Source organism: Rattus norvegicus, chromosome 6 (assembly GCF_036323735.1).
Source record: "Rattus norvegicus strain BN/NHsdMcwi chromosome 6, GRCr8, whole genome shotgun sequence".
NCBI classification, from domain to species: domain Eukaryota; kingdom Metazoa; phylum Chordata; class Mammalia; order Rodentia; family Muridae; genus Rattus; species Rattus norvegicus.
Genome location: NC_086024.1, coordinates 138,317,683 through 138,335,293, shown reverse-complemented (window position 1 = coordinate 138,335,293; position 17,611 = coordinate 138,317,683). Strand labels below are relative to the sequence as shown.

The 17,611-nt window shown below is 45.8% G+C and overlaps 1 gene segment (V, D, J or C); it reads left to right on the top strand.

Annotated features, from left to right (window-relative positions):
- Positions 1 to 17,611, top strand: part of LOC103692723 (Ig gamma-2B chain C region-like) — a 160,847-nt gene that overhangs the window by 13,047 nt on the left and 130,189 nt on the right.

Sequence of the window (17,611 nt, the reverse complement as noted above, 5' to 3'; positions counted from 1 at the left end):
GCAATACTTTGGTGTTAGCCAAACCTTTGTGGTATGTGGGGTGTGCCTTGGGAGAGTTGGCTGAGATCTCTAGGATGTTTGTATCCCTTCTGCAACATGACAAGCCCTAGGGGTTAGCCCATAACTTGAGGACTCAAACCCTCTGTCTATAACAACTGCTGTGGTCACTGGAGAAGGACAGCTAAAGGCCTGCTCACACAGCAGGAAAGGAAAGGGAGGTAGGTCATGTACTTCAGCTCAGAGGAGGAAGCACAGCAGATACAAGGTGAGGGCAGTGCTAGGGGTTCTGCTGTTCACCGTGTGGATGGCTGGAGGAACCTCACAGAGGTGGGACTAGCTGGTTACATTGAGAGCAGGACCTGGGAGCAGGGCATAAGAAAGAATATCAGACAGTGGGAGGGAACTGTGTAGATGCCAGGGTCCTAAAGAGAGTCTTTAAATAAGCATGTATGGTAGCACCTTGGTGATGGCCCCTTTCTGAGTTGGGTTTCTAGTGGGTAGCTGCAGGAGAGCAACAAGCATCTATTGAGAAAACACTGTAAAGACGATAGGGCCCACCACCAAATTCCAGATATATTTTAGGCATTCACCTCAATACCCTACTTTCCATACCAGCATCTGTTTTAGTTTCCCTGGGCTGCGGGTGCAAAGTGCCACATGTGGCAGTTTGAGCAACAGAACTCTGTTCTTTCCCAGTTCTAAAGGCCAGGATTCTGGGCTTCAGCAGGCTGGTTCCTCTGTGCGGCAGGGAGAATGTGTCACAGACTTCCAGCTCTGAAGCCATAGCATTTGACTAATACTTGTCTCCTGGCACCAACACCCCAGTTACTGTTTCAAATGCATAGCCCATCCCCATGTGTGTTTCCTTTGTACTTACTGCCACGTTTCACGAACCCAGTTCTGCTGGGTTTGATGCCCACCCTCATTCAGCACAAGTTCATCTCAGGCAGATTCCACCCACTACGACCTCAGAGCTAGAAGTCTATGACACGTTCTCCCTGCTGCACAGAGGACACTAGCCTGCTGTAGCCCAGACTCCTGGCCTCTAGAACTGTGAAAGAACAGAGTTCTGTTACTCAAACTGCCACGTGTTGCACTTTGCCCCAGCAGCCCAAGAGAGCTACATAGATGTTAGTATATGACGTAAGGTGCAGAGGTGACTTTGGAATTGGGCGATGAACCCTGATATCCCCACATGGATGTTGGTATTCTGTGCTTAAAACTTCAGCAAGCAAGTCTGTGAGGGGTCACAGGTCTACACCTATGTGTACTTTGCTTGTTTCTGGAATTCTATAAAGTGGGACACTGAAAATATCTGACATCCCAGAACGTGAGAAGGAAGAGCAGAGCAGACAGAACCAGAGCACAGCTTGAGGAAAGAAGTCAGGCTGCTCTGCTCAGGTGCTCCAAGTTGCTCAAGGGGCTATGAGAATATAGAAGGCTGTCTGTTACTGTCAAAGTCACAGAATTATATCCATAAAGGAGGTGGGGGAGATCATTGGTGCTTAGAAGAGTAGGAGGTAGGTCTCTTCCCAAGAAGCCTGAAGGAGTTTCAGGAAAAGATGGTGGTGACAGAGAGACAGGCTCCCGAGATTGGTCATGGGGCTTCAAAGCCCTTCTCCCTGTCTGCCTGGTACTGAGTCATTTTTATGAGTCTGGCAAGAAAAGTGATACTGTCCAGACCTCACCTTTGTCCCTGGTTCCATGTCCTCAGAATTTCACTATCTGTCTTGCAGCTCCTGAAAAGGAACCTGACTTGTTCCTCTCCTCAGAGTGCAAAGCCCCAAATCAAAATGAACATGTGAACGTGAGCTGTATGGCAATTGGAGTGCAACCATTGACTCTGGCCTGGGAGCCAACGCTTCCAAGTACTGTCTTCTCTGGTACAAACAAAGACGAATATATAACGATCCTTCAGGTCTCTGTGCCGGCCCCAAATCTGAGCCCCAACCTCACTTGCACCATAACAAACACATCCAAAAAGAAAAGCAAGACATTCAAGTTGCCTGGTGAGTATCCCTGAACCAAGCAGAAGGGCCTTGGGGGGTTTCCCATACCCACATTCAGCTAATCCCCATAGATTGACTGAAGCAAGACCACCCTACACCTTTGATCCCTCCCTTCCTTATTCTTCTTCCATTCATTCCCTTCCTTTCCTTGGCTGCCTCTTCAATCTAACATTTGCATCCACACCTCAGAAACCCTGTACTAACTGTGAAAGGAGGCAGCTGGGTGAGTGAAGGCACTAGCTCTGCTTTGTCCTTCCACACCAGAACCATTCCATCCTGTGGTCCTCTTCTCTCACTGCTTTCCATCCCCCTGGGCTCCTCAGAATACTCTGCTCTCATCATCACCTTTTGTCCATCTTCTTTGACTCCAGAGACAAGGAATTCTCAGTCCTCCAAGAAAGCCAATCCAACTCCCCAAGCAAAGAATCACTACATAGAAGCCACCAAGCCTACTGCCACCAAAAACATAGTAGGTAAGAAGTCCAGTGTATCTTACACCAACTCATTTGTTCAACGTTACTCCTCCTCCTCCTCCTCCTCCTCCTCCTCCTCCCCCTGGAAACCCTCCATGACTATTTCTCTGAGCTGTCAATGTACATCCTAGGTAGAAAGGGTTACTAATATGCCTTCTGCAAGCCAGGCCCTATCCAAGCACCAACGAATTCCACCATATGAACCTGTGAAGTCGTCATCCCTTTTTAAGCTAATGCTAAACAGAGGAAGGACAAGTACAAAGACCTTCCTGGCACATAGGACCTGAGTTCTGTATATCTGAACCAGACTGTGAGATCCTCCTGGATTCTGCAGGCATATGACCAGACAGACAATAGGACATCTTTGAGATGCATAAGAATCTCATTAAAGGGCTAAGGACTATCACACCTAGACTCAAGGGCTTATCCTACCAACCAACCAGAGTTTCCAGGGACGAAGCCACTACCCAAAGACTATACATGGACTGACCCTGGGCTCCAACTGCATATGTAGCAATGAGTAGCCTAGTAAGAGCACCAGTGGAAAGGGAAGTCCTTGGTCCTGCCAAGACTGAACCCCCAGTGAATGTAATTGTTGGAGGGAGGGCGTTAATGGGGGGAGGATGGGAAGGGGAACACTCATATAGAAGGGGAGGGGGAGGAGAGGGAGATGTTGGTCTGGAAACCAGGAAAGGGAATAACAATTGAAATGTAAATAAGAAATACCCAAATTAATAAAAATGGAGGAAAAAAAGTCTCCACACCTCTAGGAATGGCCATAACACATGTGTCCCATAAACACAAGAGAAGGAAGAACCCCTATTTCATCTCAAGCCACTGATTCACTGGTAACAAACACACACACACACACACACACACACACACACACACACACACACACACTAGCTAGCTAGCTAGATTGGAAGATAGAAAGCCTAGGATTTGCCTCGCCTTCAGAATATAGGATAGAAGACTTAGAGAATAGACGGGGCACCAAAGAAACCTGCACTAACAAAAAGCCACACAGAAACAAAACATGGGTCTGCTCAGGAGGCACTGAGCATGCCTATGAGCTAGGCAGTGACCAGGAGAAGCAATGTCTCCAGCATAGGCCTCTCCTCACCAAGTCCTTGGGCCCCAAGCAAGGCAGCCTCATTTTCTAGATGAAACCTATTCCCACCCCACCCCAAGGCTGTCCAATGCCCCTGCCTAACCATATGTCCTTTCCCTAACAGTGTCCAAGCCATAACTATAGTCAGATAAGAAAGGGAATTTCTTCTGTCCTTTCACACATCTCTAGATACCCCCAGCCCAAGCATGACAAGATAAGCCTCTTACCATTTCTCCCTGCAGGGGCTATGGCACCCAGCAACCTCAATGTGAACATCCTGACCACATTCACCCACCACGAAATGTCATCTTGGCTCATGTGTGAAGTATCCGGCTTCTACCCCGAAGATATCCACCTCTGGTGGCTGAGTGCCCAAACTAAAATGGACCCGATAAACTTTGTCACTGCACAACCCGTCCGCCAGTCTGGGGACAAATTCCAGATCTGGAGTGTCCTGAGACTGCCAGTAGCTCTGAGCCCTTCACTTGACACCTACACATGCGTGGTGGAACATGAGGCCTCACAGACCAAGCTTAATGCCAGCAAGAGCCTGGAAATCAGTGGTAAGTCACAGCTGGGTAAGAGAGTCAAGCAAGCAGAGCCCTGGGTACATGTGATAGACAAATACTCCTGTTTGGGGAGTAGAGGTCTGTATTGTCTAGATGAGAGGAACACTGTGCTTGTCTGTTTCAGTTTAGAAGACAAAACTGCATAACACTTTCTACAACACTTTCTAACCCTTTCTACAACTTTTACTTTTTTTTCAGTCCTCTCCTCTATGGTGTTTAAAGAACCCTGAAGGAAGTATATATAGGTGTTTATTCATATTCTAGGGCTGGTATTCAACAGAAACAGTCACTTATTGTCAGAAGCTTGACCAAGTGTGAATTTTCCCCCAATAACCATTTCTGCACACTGTGAGATGGAGCTTCCCTTCATAAGTAAAGGCAAAAGCTGTGGACATACATGCAAATGCCTGCAGTTCAATTGTACAAGTCCGTGAGATCCATTTAACAAACAATAGCAGTTATTTCTCTACTGGAGCCTATGAACTCCCCAGCTATAAGTTTTTCCCTACTGCAGAGCAGAGCTTAAATTCAATAGGAAAGATGTTGGTTGTACCAATAACTGCTGTACCACTGTTTCACCAGTAAGCACATCTTATTAACAAGATGATTAATGTAGCACTCAAAGTCCATGCTCATGAGAGAATGTTGGCAATAGCCTATAAAACATCTCCCAGCACTGCAAAAAAAAAGGCAGCAGGAAGGCAGCTTCCACCTCAGTCCTAGCCCTTGTTCTCTATGTCTTACAGCCAAAGTTTGTGAAGTCTCCAGCAGTAGAAATTTACCATCTACTTCTGGTGTGTAAGTAAAATCAATAGTGATAACTTTTGCAGCTTGTGGCTCCTTGGGGGCCTCCCTGAACAATAACTCATGCAGAAGTAGCCCATATCTGCCACTGAGGCTTCCATTAAACAAACTTTGAATTGAGGGAGTGTCTTTTCCCACCTTCACATGGTGCTTCCTGTTTTAACTCTTAATGAGTCACTGAGGGGTTTTTCTATCAACCCAGCCACTATAAGGCTGTAAGGCAGGCGGAAGCATCATTGGCTCCAGCTGTCCTCAATTACACTCTTCCTATCAATGCTTGTGAAATGACTGCCTCCTTTAATGTCGATTTTCAATGAGAGCCTATGTATAACACTGGGTTGGGTGAAACCCTTAATGTCAGCTTTTCCCACTGGTTGCTTCCATAGAACTGCTTGGGAGAGGCCTGTGGAAATATCCACACAGGTGAGGGCACATTCACATTCCTCACTGAGACGCTTAGGCCTTCATGAAGTCTGCCAGACATATGGGACAGGTAGACTTGTGTACTTGCCCATCATGCATCCATGCGTTGATGTCATAAGCAAGAACAGACCTCACCTGTTCATGAAGCGGGCAGAATCAGAATATATCACGAGAATGCCAGAGGCTCTCATTACTTTCCAGCCTTCAAAGATTCACAGCAGAATTTGATTTTCTGTCAGCCTTTTTCTCTAGAAACTTTGACTTAACACAAATCTTGTCACTTTTTTTTGGGTAACCTGTATAATGCCCACTGTCTTCTCTTTCATCCTTTTTAAAAATATCATCCCAAATGTCTCACCACCTCACATACACTACCTACACATTTTTCTAAATAATCATTCAAGTCGATCAGAGTCTCAGCTACTCATAAAGATCACACCCTATAATGGAGCCCAACAAAGCCACTAACGTTTGTGTTAGTCCTGTTCAGGCAGGACTCCCCAGCAGAAGCAGCACTACCCACTTCAGTGGGCACTGAATGCCACTTCTCACATGTTTGGATTTTTTTGATAAGACTTTAAATTATCTTTCAGTCATATCTGATGTTCATGGGTCCCTCAGCCAGTAATAACTGAATATCTCTGCTGTGAAGGTGTTTGTCTGTTTGTGTTGTTTGTGTGCCAGGAAAAGCTGTTTAGCACAGGTCTAATTGGTATTCTCCTTCCCTTGTGGTGCGGCTATTTCCTTTGAGTTAAAACATTCTCTCTTGGGTCATGGGGTGAAGGAGGAGCTAGATTTTGATGGAATGATTTCCCATGTATTTCCTTAGATAAATGAAGCCTTTGTCTCAAGGAAGGATGGATGGTTCTACATCTGATTCTCTACTCCATGCTGCTGATTCTAGACTCTTCCATGTCCGGTGTCTCCGGGCTATAAAGGAATCTGACCTGTTTCTCCCTCTTTGCTTCCTTATTGTCTTCATCGGTTCCAAGTTTTCAAATCACAGGATCGGCTCTTTAGTACAAATCTGATCTGTCCTGTCTTTTCCTTTATCCCCTGCCTGCTCTGAGAGACAACAGCATCTCCATCATAATCTCTCTTTTTCCTTCAGAATCAGAGAACACTGTAGAAGGCAGCATCTGTGCATCTTTTTTCCATTGTACTCCTGCGTTATATGAGCGAGATTTTCTAGGCAGACAGCTGAGCCTTGGCGTGCCACAGCTGGCTTGCTACGCCATCCTACATGTATTACTTTCTAGGACTGCAGTATCATCTCTAATCTGAAATCCATTTGAATGAAACCATATGTTGGAGGTCCAATTCAAGGAGGCTTGCCACCTCATACCATGTAAAAGAAGATGGTCAGCCAAGGGCTGCTCCAAAAATCCCCCACTCTCAGATAGCTCAGACTTGGCAGCAGAAGTTCCTATCACCCCCTAGCAGGGAGTAAACAGCAACTACTACAACTAGAAGCAAACCATCTCATACCATAAACGATGCTAGCTTCTCTGATACCTTAGGCCTAAGTCCAGGAGTTGTCTGCCTCATTTCTTTCTCTCTTCTGCTGGAGAGCCTTCAGGACCAAGGGCCGCTATAAATTTGACATAAACTTGGGATTGAAAAGTGTCAGACAGGCTCCACCTGAGGGGCCCTAAGTATGAGTGTGGTGGGGATGGAGCCAGCTGTGGCGGGCAACCTCAGACATCATCATATCCTGTAAAGATGTGTGCCCCAGCATCTCAATTTTAGGTAAGTCCTGTCCTCAGCATGGCCTTCAGCGCCTAGGCCCAAATCAGGCACACTTCCCCACTTAGACTCCGAAATACCACAGTATGTCCACAACCTCCACCCACACAAAATGGAGGGAGGAACATAGAGGGCCTGCAGCAATCACATGAGGCTGTACCTGGCCCAGCCAAGCTGCCAGTATACCAGCCTTGGCTCCAGGCTTTGAAAGCTTGGTCTGTTGTCTATGCCTCAGGATCCTCAGGCCTCCAGCAGTGAGAGAGTCATCCAGAGGTCATGCCTGTTTCCAGCTGCAGTGTACTGACTAAGAACAGAGGCTACAGCTCCACTGATTATCATGGTGGACCTCCTACCCGGTAGGGAAGGCTAGAACTGCTCCCCTCAAGTGGTGCCTCACTAGTGCTGAAAGGAGCCTGGCCTACATTTGCCCAAAATTGACCTTTCCTTTTCCCCGTGGCATTGCTTCCTCGAAGGACACTAAGGGTTTCTCTTACTTGACTCCCTCAGGATCTCCCTACAGATTTTCTCAGGTCACTCCTCAGAGCTGGAGTCAGACCAGCATTGGTACCCTCTGCCCACACTCACGCAGCACACTTTGGAAGCCTGGACATGCTCTGTAATCATCCTCACTAGATTGTTCCCACCTGCCTCTCTATCTCCTCTCCCACTTCCCTTTGTCCTGCCTGTTGGTCTGACCCTACTCTGTGTCTCACATGTCACAAGGTAGATACATCTGCCTGAGTTCCACATGACACTTCTCCATCACCCCAACTCCAGAGAGCAATAATGTCCTGAGTTCTGTCCACTAACACCTCCTGACTTGTATCTATGAAACCACTTCTGCCCCTCCCACCCATTCATCACCCTGTTGCCAAAGCACTCTCTGTTTCTCTGCGAAACACATCCTGTTTCTACGTACATGTGGAAGAACATTTGATTAGCCATGTAGGCTGTGGTGAAAGGAAAATACCAAGTAAACTTTTAACATCATCATTTTATTCAAAACTACTAGAGAGAGGAGGGCTGAGCAAAGCCCAGGGAGACTAAATTCCCAGGCAAGAGGAGATGACTACTTTATCCCATCCTAGGCACAGATAGGCAGTAGGACATTTATAATCACCAAGAATTCAGCCAAATTTTTAATAAACACCTTAGCTGCCAAGAAGGATGAGAACACAGGAGAGTCCCAAATTCTGAGCCAATCACCATTCACCTAACCTCCCGTGTAGGACATGCAAGGAACACCTGGAAGTGTGGTGTGTTAGCAGAATCGCCATCTTGCACCAGCTCCAAGGCCTGCTGAATCTAAGGATTACGCCAAAGCACCTAGAGCCAGAAGTCAACTATGATACCTCAGCTCCAGGGCAGTTCAGTCCCCAGTTCCGAAGAACAGGCATTTCACCCCAGACTCTATAATCCATGTATATACAGTGCCTGGCATGTAATCAATTAATTACATGATATGAAATGATTGATAACCAAGACAAAAACAGTACAGGGATTTAGACCTGAGGTATAGGAAATGTTGGGAAAGCATGCAGAGGTTCCCTTACTATAAGAGTCCCAGAACTTTGCAGAGTATGAGCAGATCCCAAACTCCCCCACTGGCAAGCCTTCTCAAAGCTGCTTCTCCTACTAGAGAACCCTTTCTCCCAGCCACCTGCCACTATTTATCACTTATCTGAGTTTTTCCCATGATTCTAGGATGCTACCACCTCCTGCCTGAGTCCGACGGCCCTCCCAGGAGACCTGATGGTCCTGCCTTTCCCTGAGACCTTTCTGTGTCTGCTTAGCTTATTTGCCTCTGTGTTAAGTTGCTTCATAAAAGCAAAAACCATTGCCTTTCCACTTCTCATTATGTTGTAGAAAAGCACTTCTGTAAATTACAGTAAGAAGTGAACAATAATAAATGAAACAAACAAACATGAACCTCTCTTATCTCTGTGGGACCTGGCCAAAGGCCCCCTGTGGATGCCTGAACCATTAATGCTGCCATGCCATGTGTTACTTCAGCCATCAACCTGTGGCCAAGGTAGAGCCGGATTGACAAACAGACAGCCATGTAGACAACTTGAAGCCTAGACAAAGGCTGACATTCCAGGCAAAGCGAGAGCCTATCACACTGTTCCAAAGTGTGTGATTTAAAACCAGCGTGTTTCTTGTTTAAAATATGCTCAAAAGTTATAAAATATCAGCCAGAACTAGTAATAAGGCTTAAATCATAGGTAATTGAAACTGGAAACTATGGGTAAAGGAGACTGCCAAGTGTTTCTTATTATGCTTAGAGTCAATGGTCTATAATGCACACCTGATTTCAGTATTTAGTACTTCGATATGGTGAAATGCCTTTAGGTCAGCCCATCCACAGATTTCACAGTGACTCCCACTGAGCATATGTATGATTTCAAATAGCACTTGTGGAATAGACACCCAGGCAGCCCTGTGACCCATGGCATTTTCCTTTATTCTTCCCAGCTGCCTTGAACTTCCATGCCTTGAGTTGTGTTTTCTATGGAAATGCAGTTTCCCTAGGTCTGTACATCAGCCACCACCCTTTCTGACCTCAGACCACACTTCCGTCTCCAGCTGAGATTTTCATATGTGTGTTTAGTTATGACATAACCATCTTTAACATCTAGTCCCTCCTATGACCTTTAAGATTATGTTACCATGGCTACGATGCTTTACAATCTCTCCCTCCACTTGCAAGGGCTCAGGGCTCTTTCTGACTCTGGAGTAGTACTCTTTACCAGTGTGTAGATCATGAACACTGTCTTTTCTTAAAATGTTGCTCACCCTTCTCTGCCTTTTTCATGATACATCTTTCTGAGAAAGCCTACCTGGTCTAGCTGCTCTTTCTAGGTCTTCTTAAGTAGTAACCCATCTCCTATGCCATCCAGGTGGCATTGGCCTAACGTCATATCAGGTTTGGGTTCAGGTCTGCTAATCCCATTCAGATCAATTTGTGTGTGAGATTTCAGAACCCAGAAGGCTGGAGCAGGGGTTGGGGGTAGGGTTCTGTGTGGCAAAGTGGTTAGTAGGCACTTGAGATGGGAAGTGGTAAGTACTATTGGGAGGAGGGCATATGATTAAAAAGGTTGCTGCTAAACAGGAAAGCTGTATCTTCAGGTTCAGTAGACAGGAGGCCAAGTTAATAAGGAATGGTCCTTCTGTAGGATGGAGACCTTCTCATGAGCACTAGTTCTTCCCCAGGCATGGTGGACACCATCCCAAACTCATGCATCAGGGATGAGCAAACTGACAGCTACGTGGACATAGAGGAGGAGAACGGCCTGTGGCCCACACTGTGCACCTTCGTGGCCCTCTTTCTACTCACACTGCTCTACAGTGGCTTTGTCACCTTCATCAAGGTGGGCCTCCTACCATTTCCTTCTGAATCCTTCCTGGGCACAAGTAAGGTGCCATCAAGGGCCATTCTGAAACCCATCATCACTTCTGGAATGGCTAGAAGATACACCAATAATTGGGGGGCTGAGGAGTGCACCAGCAATCAGGGGGCTGAGGGGTGCACCAGTAATCAGGGGGGCTGAGGGGTGTCCCAGTAATTGGTAGACCATGGTCACTGTCCAGCTTCTGGGCCCTATGTAGCTCCAGGGACTTGTCCTGTTTCTCAGACAACAGCCTCTGTATGACCTCAGGGCTCTCTGGCAGGTGAAGTAGATCAGGACAACAGAATCCTGCAACTACAAAGAAAAGTGCTTTCCCTCAACATGAAGCCCACAGAGAGGATGCCTTCTATGCAGAGAGAAGCTCCAAGCCCTCCTCTCAGTCCTCGCTCTCCACCCGGCCTCCCAGACTCAAAATGCCTGTCATCCTCGGCTATAGGCAAAGAAGGTGTCCTGCTGACCCAGTCCTACTCATCCCTGTTCCCTGTCTCCCTCCAAGTCCCCATCATCCCATAAGCTTGCTGTGGTTCACCCCACCTGCCTCCTGTTTGTTTGTTTGTTTGTTTGTTTGTTTGTTTGTTTGTTTGTTTCTGTGGTTTAAATAAACTCAAAGTGCATGCAATCTGAGGCAAACAGTGGAGAGGCCACTAGGGAGGAGTATCAGGGTCACACTGAAGAAAACTGTTCAGTGAACTAGGATACTCTCCTCCCACCTTAAACTCACAGTTGACTTCTCACATACACATAAGAATACACACACACACACACACACACACACACACACACACACGCATGCATGCATGTGTTCACATCGCAGTCCCTCAAACAAAATGAACACACATGCATGATTACAGAAGCAGATGTACATGAGTGCATATGCATACCTACTCAGATGAACACAAATTTACACCAGGGCCTTAGGTGACAGCAATGGGGACTGTGGTCATTTCAATAAGAATAGACTCCATGGGTTCATATAGTGGAATGCTTAGTCACCAGGGAGTGGAACTCTTTGATAGGATTAGGAGGCATGTCCTTGTAGGAAATGTGTGTCACTGGAGCACAGGAAGGCTTTCAGGTTTCAAAAGCTCATGTCAGGACCAATGTCTGTTTGTCTCTCTGTGTCTCTGTGTTATCTCTTTAGAACTCTAGGTTATTTCTCCAGCACCATGTCCACTGGCATACCACCATGCTCCCCAACATGATAATGAACTAACCTCTGAAATTGTTAGCAAGCCCCAATTAAATGCTTTCTTTTATAAGAATTGTTGTGGCCATGGTGTCTCTTCACAGCAATGCAACAGTGACTAAGACAGGGAATATTCCACATGCAAATTCCTAGTTTGTTCTGACTCCTCGTCTTACTACCTATGTAAGACCCTGAATGCCTGTATTTCTACTTTCTCCATCACAAACATTAACAGTATACACATACCTAAACTGAGATGGGTTGATGAAATCAGATATGAAAGGAACTCAGAGAAGTCACAACTAGGCAACATGTGGTAAGTGGCACCCTCCTGTTGGCTGCTGTGGGTTGAGTGTGTCCCAAAATTCTTGCTGATATCCTTATGTCAATGTATCAGAAGGTAGGCCTTCCAGAAGGTAAGGAGATCACAAAGAGTCCTCATAGTTGGGATTAGTGTCCTTGTTAAACAAACCAGAAAGACCCTTTGCCCAGACACAGTGAAACAGGGCTGTCCATAGATGTGGAAAATGAGTCCTGTAGGATATGGAAACTGCTAGAACCTTTGTCTTAGACCTTCAGACTCACAATGATGATGAGTACATCTCTGTTATTTATGATTCACCTGGTGCAGGGTGTATTTTTATAGGCACCCAAGTAGACCAAGACATCAGCCAACATCCTTTGGTATGATAGTCAAAACGAGACCTAGGTTCATGACTTACATCAACAGATGGTAGCATAGGGTGATGGGAAGGATCTCAAGGTCAGCCCAATTATCTTACTCCCTTACTCTATCATCAACCAGTGTGGAGAGTAGAAGTGATTACACATTAGGAGACGCTTTCCTTTCACCATTTTGGCTATTCCTCTCACTATCTCCCTTGATGAACTTGAACCCTATTAGCAGCTGTACTCACAGCTCAGTGCACTTGGTCTCACATTCCACATATTGGCCTTGAGGTCAGCTTTGTATTTCCTATTTAAGACATCCAAAGTGGAATGCCTGTATATACAAGTATATGCCTGTATATGCAAGTATATTGAGTCATGGCACTCAGAGGTATCATTGTCCTGGATCTTGAATTTATGAACCTGGGGGCCTAGTGTGGGCAAAAACAGATGAGATTGACTGAAGGACCTAGAGATAAAAGTCACAGGTGGTCCTGAATGTGCTCACAAGAGTTCTCGTGACAGACTATGGAAGACATGATACCATAAGATGTGATACCAAAGTCAGAGGCTGTGCTGCTGGCTGTGAGAATGGACCAACAGGCCACAGAACATGAAATGTAGTACCAGAGGTGAAAATGGAGGGAAATGAATCTGTCCCACCTAAGTGACACTTAAAACTGCCATGGTATAGCTAAAGCTATCCTCAACAATAAAAGGACTTCAGGGGGAATCACTATCCCTGAACTCAAGCAGTATTACAGAGCAATAGTGATAAAAACTGCATGGTATTGGTACAGAGACAGACAGATAGACCAATGGAATAGAATTGAAGACCCAGAAATGAACCCACACACCTATGGTCACTTGATTTTTGACAAAGGAGCCAAAACCATCCAATGGAAAAAAGATAGCATTTTCAGCAAATGGTGCTGGTTCAACTGGAGGGCAACATGTAGAAGAATGCAGATCGATCCATCCTTATCACCCTGTACAAAGCTTAAGTCCAAGTGGATCAAGGACCTCCACATCAAACCAGACACACTCAAACTAATAGAAGAAAAGCTAGGGAAGCATCTGGAACACATGGGCACTGGAAAAAATTTCCTGAACAAAACACCAATGGCTTATGCTCTAAGATCAAGAATCGACAAATGGGATCTCATAAAACTGCAAAGCTTCTGTAAGGCAAAGGACACTGTGGTTAGGACAAAACGGCAACCAACAGATTGGGAAAAGATCTTTACCAATCCTACAACAGATAGAGGCCTTATTTCCAAAACATACAAAGAACTCAAGAAGTTAGACCGCAGGGAAACAAATAACCCTATTAAAAAATGGGGTTCAGAGCTAAACAAAGAATTCACAGCTGAGGAATGCCGAATGGCTGAGAAACACCTAAAGAAATGTTCAACATCTTTAGTCATAAGGGAAATGCAAATCAAAACAACCCTGAGATTTCACCTCACACCAGTGCGATTGGCTAAGATCAAAAACTCAGGTGACAGCAGATGCTGGCGAGGATGTGGAGAAAGAGGAACACTCCTCCATTGTTGGTGGGATTGCAGACTGGTAAAACCATTCTGGAAATCAGTCTGGAGGTTCCTCAGAAAATTGGACATTGAACTGCCTGATGATCCAGCTATACCTCTCTTGGGCATATACCCAAAAGATGCCTCAACATATAAAAGAGACACGTGCTCCACTATGTTCATCGCAGCCTTATTTATAATAGCCAGAAGCTGGAAAGAACCCAGATGCCCTTCAACAGAGGAATGGATACAGAAAATGTGGTACATCTACACAATGGAATATTACTCAGCTATCAAAAACAACGAGTTTATGAAATTCGTAGGCAAATGGTTGGAACTGGAAAATATCATCCTGAGTGAGCTAACCCAATCACAGAAAGACATACATGGTATGCACTCATTGATAAGTGGCTATTAGCCCAAATGCTTGAATTACCCTAGATCCCTAGAACAAACGAAACTCAAGACGGATGATCAAAATGTGAATGCTTCACTCCTTCTTTAAATGAGGAAAAAGAATACCCTTGGCAGGGAAGGGAGAGGCAAAGATTAAAACAGAGACTGAAGGAACACCCATTCAGAGCCTGCCCCACATGTGGCCCATACATATACAGCCACCCAATTAGACAAGATGGATGAAGCAAAGAAGTGCAGACCGACAGGAGCCGGATGTAGATCGCTCCTGAGAGACACAGCCAGAATACAGCAAATATAGAGGCGAATGCCAGCAGCAAACCACTGAACTGAGAATAGGTCCCCCGTCGAAGGAATCAGAGAAAGAACTGGAAGAGCTTGAAGGGGCTCGAGACCCCAAAAGTACAACAATGCCAAGCAACCAGAGCTTCCAGGGACTAAGCCACTACCTAAAGACTATACATGGACTGACCCTGGACTCTGACCCCATAGGTAGCAATGAATATCCTAGTAAGAGCACCAGTGGAAGGGGAAGCCCTGGGTCCTGCTAAGACTGAACCCACAGTGAACTAGTCTATGGGGGGAGGGCGGCAATGGGGGGAGGGTTGGGAGGGGAACACCCATAAGGAAGGGGAGGGGGGAGGGGGATGTTTGCCCGGAAACCGGGAAAGGGAATAACACTCGAAATGTATATAAGAAATACTCAAGTTAATAAAAAAAAAAAAAAAACTGCCATTGTAAAGAACACCCTCACCTTCTGTCCATTGACTTATCCCATCCTTCTAGGTATCCAGGATCCTGCACAAACTCTGAGCACACCTCCTTCCCTTTCTATTTTCTGCTTCTCTTTGCCCTCTCAGCAGATCCCACTTTCTTTCCTCAGTCTACCTAGACAGCTATCTTGCTCTCAGTCATGGAAGCAAGTCTTAATGAAGACCCAGGACATTGATTCTGACCCAGTGCTGGACCCTTGTATGAAAACTTGACACAAGCTAATCTCATCTGAGAGGAATGAACCTTAATTTTAAAAAAGTGCTTCCATAAGATCGGGCTGAAAGCAAGCCTGTGGAGCATTTTCTTAATCACTTATTAATTTGAGAGTGCCCACCCTACTGTGGTGGTGGTCCTGAGTCCTATGAGAAAATAAACTGAGTAAGCCACAAGGAGCAAGGCAGTAAGCAGCATCCCAGTAGGGCCTCTGCATCAGTTTCTGCCTCCAGATTCCTACCCTACTTGAATTCCTGTCCTGGCTTCCTTTGGTGATGGATCACAACTTGGGAAGTATGAGGCAAACAAATGCTTTCTTCCCCAACTTGGTCATGGTATTTTATCACAACAATGAAAACCCTAACCCTCTCATAACCTGCACCCAACCAACCCCAACTTTCCTACTCTTGCCTCTACCTGCTCTTGGGGTGCACATAGCACATACAGCCCTTGTTCTTCCCAAGTATACACAACCCATGACGAGCATCATATAGGCCCACTTGTTTGAAGTCAACTGACTACCCTAAGTGCAGCAGAACTCTTGCCCCACCGTCCCTGTGAGTGTACTATGCTGACTCCAGACTTCAGCATGTAATTAACTCAAGGAAGGAACAACTGTGAGGCTCCTAGAATGCCCCCACGTTGAGATCATAGGCATATCTTCCTCATAGCCTCCCATCCCCACCATAGATCTCTTCTCTGCTTAATTCTCTAAGGAGATTCTTTTTCTCTCTCTCTCTCTGGTCCAGCAGCAACTATCACTTACCAAGCCACTCAGCAAGACTCCAGTGACCATGCTGCCATGGAAACCATAAACTTTAAGCCATTGTCCCTTAAACTCCTGGTGTGTAGATGCCCCACAGGTCAACGTGGTACTTTCAAAGTGCCCATCTGTCATGGCAACTCACCACAAATTAAACCTACCAGAAATTAAATCCTGCAGGCCCAATGGCCTAGAGATCTAAGCAACTTTTAAACTGTAGGTCTTGCTTATTCTCTGAGGCTCCCATACTTTCAAAACCAGCATCCAAACTCTCTTTGCAATGTGACCTCTTTATTCCCTGGCATCATGTCTGACACTATCCTCTTTCTCACCTGTCCATTTGGTTTTCTACTCTGGTTCCATGACACAAAGAGCAAATTCAGGAGAGTCTGAAGGCTGTGTGAGGATGAATAAATGAGAGCATGAGTGAATCACTAGTGACCTTAAGGAGGTCTGTGAGCTACAAAAGGCATTGGCTTCACAGTCCCCCTGAAACTACCCATCCCAGCCTTCTAGAAAAAGCCATCTAGAACAATAACTGTCACCACTCCCATTGTCACCAAGTAATGGCTCCGAGGGTTTTTTTCTGGCTTTGTGTTTGCAGTAGAGCTGATCAATAATCCACTGCGTGTTGGAGAAAATATGGGATGCCAAAATCCAAGGCCCAAACCCTGTACCTCTCCTAGGAGTCTGAATTGTTTGGTTTATTGCAGCTTTTCTAAATCTAAAATTCATTCTGAAAACTACACCTTGATGTTCATGATCATTGTCAAGCATAACGAGCCAAAACTCACACAGCACGTAACCAGCCCTGCCATGAGAGCTCATAACCTGCACCCAGGACACGCCTCTCATGTTTCCCATGCCTCCCGTGCCTCTCCTCCACTTGTTTGGGGAATATCAGATTATCCTAGACCACTACACTACAGAAATCTACCCAGTGGAGCCACGTGACACACTTGTGGCCCCTGGACTACTGTCAACCCATAGGTTGATACCATTCCTACAGACAAAGCCACAAGCTATAAATCAGTCCTATCACTCAGGCGGGAGTTCACAGCTCATTCCCACCAACAACCTCCTCACAGGCGCTTCTCAGCAGAAGCATCTGTTTCCAGCTATGATAACAAACAGGACACACTCCTACCCACACTGAAACCAAAGCCTTCACCTGCCACCAGTCTGGGACTCAGCTGACCCCTCTCAGCTTGAGGACTGAGAGTCTAGTGCCTAGCAAAAGATAGACTTCAGTGTGCAGTAAAAAGTATATACAGACCTGCAAGTCCCCAAATGTGGCTTTGCAGACCACAGCTGGGCCACCCTACTAACGCCCTGGCTGAATTTATTCTGGAGTGTACAATTCAAGTAGAATGGAGGATGAAAAAGCTCCAGTGAAATTAGTTTCTGTCCTTACCATAACTACAAAAAGTAAATTAAGTCTTGGAGAATCAACAAGACTAGCAGGAATTTTAGGAAATATGTTTATTGTTTCTGCACGAATAAGCACTTTCTGAG